Genomic DNA, 5,467 nt, shown 5'->3' on the forward strand with positions numbered 1-5,467 from the left:
AAAGATAAGTATACCTTCTTCATGTATGAGGCGTATGTCCGGCGCCTGGGGCTTCGTCTCCCACTGGAGGAGTGGGATATTCAAATTTTAGCGCACTTGCAGCTCGCACCGAGCCAACTGACCCCAAACTCGTGGGGGTTTATTAGGGCGTTCGAGATCATGTGTCGAGCGGCGGGCTTTCCTTGTACTCTGAAGCTGTTCTTCTGGATGTTCCGGGTCGGACATCGCACCAATTCTGATGAAGAGAAGGAAGGACGCCATGGTTGGACGAGTCTGATTTCTCGGCCAAAACGGGGGTTGCTGACGCCGTTTTCTTCAAACGAGAAGAAATGGAAGGGCGGGTACTTCAAGGTTAGTGTTCTGCGGGCGTGGAACGATTGGTGTCTCAGCAAGTCGGGAGAGCCGCGGTTCCCTTTTTCTTGGAAGGGGGAAATTCATCAGCGCCCTTCCAAAGGCTTTTTGATGGAGATTGGGGACTTAACTCCGGAGGAGGCAAAGGCTGCTGAACTCATATCCTACTGGATTGACGAGGGGGGAATTCTTCCTTACTCGACGATCCGTGATGGGGGCGGTGTATTAGTGGATCTTGTCGGTGGGTGGACCGGGTTTATCTTTTACTATTTGCTTGTCTGTATTTGTTTATCTTGTTTACTAATATTTTTCTTCCTCTTTGTGCAGTCGCACTAAAAACCAATATGAGTGAGAAACTGAGGAAGAGTCTTCTCTTGAAAAGGACCGCTGTCGCTGCCTTGGTTAAAAAGGATGCTGCTTCTTCCAAGCGTCAAAGGACGTCATCTCCCAGTCTCTGTCCTACTGAGGGGTCTTCCCGCCAGACAGATATGCCGCCTTCTTCAGAGAGTGGGGGGCCGCTCCAGAATGTGGTGGAACAAGAGTTGGTCCACGAGGCTCCTGAAACGCCAATTGTCGTGTCAACTGAAGCAGCTCCTCCTGCCGAAACTGCCGGACTCCCTCCGCCCGCATCAACTGGGGATGAAGCTGGTACTTCGGTGCCCCCACCTTCTGGGCAGCCAGCTGGAGAAGATGTTGGTCGTTCATCTGAGTCGACCAGGAAGAAGGGGGTTAGGGGGGATCGTATTTCCCCCGTTAACGTCCCTCGGGTTATCGAACAGGCGCTCCTTAACGTCAATGCCAAGGAGACTTTCGACAAGGTACCTCTGCCCGTCCTGTTGCAGAACGTGAAAGGAAGTGCCGTTTTTATTGCTTCTATCTAGAAGTATCTATAGGTGGACGGGGTCTTGGAGGCGCGGGTGGCGGACGCGGCTACGTCGAAACTCCAGGCTGCACATGAGTCGGAGAAGCAAAGACTGGCTGATGCCCATGCTGCTGAGAAGGCGGAGCTAATCAGGTTGGGCGAGGTCGCCAAGGCCCAGGTGGCGGATCTGTCTGATCGCGTGGGGTTTTTGGAAAGTGACAAGTTAAAATTGACCGCCCAAGGGATGGAATCAGAAGGGGCTGTTCGTGCTAAAGAGGAAGCGCTTCGCCGACGAGAAAGGGAGTCTGTGGAGTCTGTGGCCTGGAAAGCCCGCGCTGAGGCTGCCGAGCGAGAAAGTGCTGCACTTCTTGGGCAGGTGCAGGCATTAAGTGAAGAGAAAGCGTCTCGGGAGGCTCGGGTGCGGATACTGGAGGAAGAGAAGGAGCAACTGGAGCAGGCCGTGGGTGAGGCCGTGGCGGATGCTTGGGTGAGTGCTCAGTCTCAACTCGCCTTGGCGCATCCAGACAAAGACTGGTCTTGGATGCAGCTGGGAGCCTATGTTGAAGATGGGCGCCTGCTAATGGGGAGCGATGATGGTGAGCCGACGCTGATGTCTTTTCCTGGCCAGGGTGGGGGGGCTTTGTAACTCAGTGTTTAAGTTTCCTGTAATTTTTTCTTTTTCTTTCTGATCGCCTTGTAACTCGTTTTCATCTTAATGAAGAATTTTGCTCTCTTCTCCTTTAATATTCTTGTGTGATGTTGTATAATCAATTGGGTGGCGTTTGGCATTTTCTGGATGATTTGAATATGATAGATTTGGCTCTGAAGTGCGCAAGGGCCGGCCCCATGGGCGGGGGTGAAAACCCTAGTTGGTATTGGGCAAAGAGGGGGGCGAAGATCGGCCTCTTGGATGTAGGTAAAAAACCATGGTTGGTACCAAGCAAAAGGGGCGAAGACCGGCCCTTTAGATGTAGGCTGAAATCAGTTGGCACCTAGCAAAGGGGGCGAAGACCGGCCCTTTGGGTGTAGGGAGGAATCATAGTTGGCACTAGGCAAAGGGGGCGAAGACCGGCCCTTTGGTTGTAAGTAGAAGATCATAGTTGGCACCAGGCAAAGGGGGCGAAGACCGACCATTTGGGTGTAAGTAGAAGATCATAGTTGGCACCAGGCAAAGGGGGCGAAGACCGGCCCTTTGGGTGTAAGTAGAAGATCATAGTTGGCACCAGGCAAAAGGGGCGAAGACCGGCCCTTTGGGTGTAAGTAGAAATTATAGAGATTGTAGGAAATGATTCATCATATAAGTGAAAAAGATTACAAAATAAAAGCGACCACCCGCGCACGGGGTTGTCGACTAAGTATAAAATCTTCTGAGGTTGGCGGCGTTCCAAGTTCTGGGGATGTCTTTTCCTGCCAAGTCTTGAAGCTTGTAAGCTCCTTTGCCGATCTTGCTGATGACTCGGTAAGGTCCTTCCCAATTGGGTCCCAACTTGCCTTTTGCCCGTCCTATGTCTGCTCTTCTGAGTACCAGGGTTCCTTCGGAAAATTGGCAAGGAACGATTGAAGAGTTGAACTTTGCCGCAGTTTTCTTTTTCACGTTTTCTTCTCTGAGACGGGCTCTTTCCCGGATTTCTTCTACTTCATCGAGGTTGTTTCTGAGGAGGGACTGATTATTGCCCTCATTGAACTGAATTGTCCGCCAAGTAGGTTCTCCTATCTCGACCGGGATCATGGCTTCTGTGCCGTATGTTAAATTGAACGGCGACTCGCCGGTCGTCGAGTGGGGAGTGGTTCGATACGCCCATAGCACGTAATGGAGCTGATCTGGCCAGTTTGCTTCTGACTCGTCTAGCCTCTTCTTCAGCCCTTTCAGGATGACCTTGTTTGCTGCCTCGGCCTCTCCGTTAGTCTGCAGATGCTCCACTGAAGTGAAGTGCTGCTTGATATGGAGGACTGATAACAGCTCTTGGAATTTTCTGTCTACAAACTGGGTGCCGTTATCCGTAACTATGGTGGATGGGATACCGAAGCGAGTGATTATGTTTCGCCAGGTGAATTTTGGATGTTTGCCGAGGTGATAGTAGTCAATGCTTCCGCCTCTATCCACTTAGTAAAATAATCGACGGCGACAATCAAAAACTTCAGTTGCCCTGCTGCTTAAGGGAAAGGCCCCAGGATGTCCATGCCCCATCTACAGAAAGGCCAAGGTGCTTGAGTTGTGTTTAGTTCTTCTGGTGGGGCTTTATGGAGGTCGGCGAACAATTGGCAACAGGTGCATTTTCGAGTGTTGGTCGCGTCCTTTTCCATGGTGGGCCAGTAGTATCCGGCACGTAGCACCTTCTTAGCGAGTGAGGCCGCGCCCAAATGATGCCCACAACTTCCCTCGTGAACTTCTCTGAGGACATAATCCGCCTGCTCTAGACCAAGGCATTTGAGTAAGGGGACAGTGAATCCTCGTCGATATAACGTTCCCCGGAGCAGGGTATACCAAGAGGAACATCTGAGGAACCGTTGTTTTTCTTTCATGTCGGGAGGCACGGCGCCGTGGACGATATATCGGATAAAAGGGGCCATCCAGTTGTCTGGGATTTTTACCCGTTCTACTGCCAAGACACTTGGGTGGTAGATTGTTCCTTGGACGACAGACCGATTGTTCCTGAGGCATTTGGTGCTAGCGAGTTTGGGATAAAATGTCGGCTCGGGCGTTGCTTTCTCGGGGTACATGTTGAATGGTTGCTTCGTCGAAGTCGGCCATGAGCTCCTTTACTTTGAGCAAATATTTCCTGAGGAGGGCGTCCTTGGTTTGATATGCACCTGAAACTTGAGATACAACTAATTGAGAATCGCTGCAAATTAATACCTTGCGGGCGCCTACTTCCTTTGCAAGCTGCAGCCCGGTAATACATGCCTCATATTCCGCCTGGTTGTTGGATGTTGGAAATGTGAAAATAAGGGAATGTTCGATGGTTACTCCCTGCCTATCTTCCAACAGAATGCCAGCCTCGCTGCCCTTCGAGTTAGAAGATCCGTCTTCCAACAGAATGCCAGCCCCGCTGCCCTTCGGGTTAGAAGACCCATCGACGAAGATGGTCCATACCTGCTCTAGATCGCCCTCTGGTGCGGCTAGCTCCGCCACGAAGTCAGATAGGACTTGGCTCTTGATGGCCATGCGAGGTTCGAAATGGATGTCAAATTGGGAAAGTTCTATTGACCAAGTGATCATCCGCCCGGCTAACTCTGGCTTATGCAAAATTTGCCTGATTGGCTGATTAGTCCTGACGATCGTTGTATGGGATTGGAAGTACTGGCGCAGCCTTCGTGCGGCGACCAACAACGCATACGCCATTTTTTCTAGCTTTTGGTACCTTAACTCCAGGCCTTGCAATGCTTTGCTTGTAAAATAGACCGGACTCTGACCCTCTGCTGTTTCTCGTATCAGTACGGCTGCCACCGCCCCATCAGATACGGCCAAATATACATATAGGATTTCTTCTGGTAGTGGCTTGGATAGAATAGGTGGGGCGGCTAGATATTGCTTGAAAGTGTTGAACGCCGCTTCACAACTCTCAGACCACTCAAACTTCTTACTCTTCTTCAGCAACTGGAACAAAGGAAGTGAATGTTTCGCAGCGAATGGGAGGAACCTGGACAGCGCGGCTAGCCGTCCGTTTAATTGTTGGACCTCTTTGACCGTGCGGTGGCTTCTCATGTCAATGATTATGGGCTTCTCATGTCAATGATTGCCTGGCACTTGGAAGGATTTGCTTTGATTCCCCGGCTGGTTAGAAGGAAGCCGAGGAACTTGCCCGCCTCTACTTCGAAAGTGCATTTTTCGGGGTTTAGCCGCATGTTATATTTGCGGAGTTGCCGAAAAATGTTTTCCAAAATGGTTACATGATCTTCGCCGTGAAGGCTTTTGGCGATCATATCGTCCATGTAGACCTCCATGTGTTCTCTGGTCTGGCCGGTGAAAACCTTGCTCATCATTCTTTGATACGTTGCCCCTGCATTTTTCAAACCGAAAGGCATGACAGTGTAGCAGTAGGCGGATTGATCGGTGATGAATGCAGTCTTTTCTTTGTCGGGGGGTACATCGGGATCTGATTGTAGCCGGAGTATGCATCCATGAAGGACAGGTACTGATATCCTGAAGAATTATCCACCAAATGATCAATGTTTGGGAGAGGATAAGGGTCTTTAGGGCATATCTTATTGAGGTCTGTGTAGTCCATGCACATCCGCCATTTCCCTGAGGGT

The sequence above is a fragment of the Lupinus angustifolius genome, chromosome LG19 (assembly GCF_001865875.1).
Source record: "Lupinus angustifolius cultivar Tanjil chromosome LG19, LupAngTanjil_v1.0, whole genome shotgun sequence".
NCBI classification, from domain to species: Eukaryota; Viridiplantae; Streptophyta; class Magnoliopsida; order Fabales; family Fabaceae; genus Lupinus; species Lupinus angustifolius.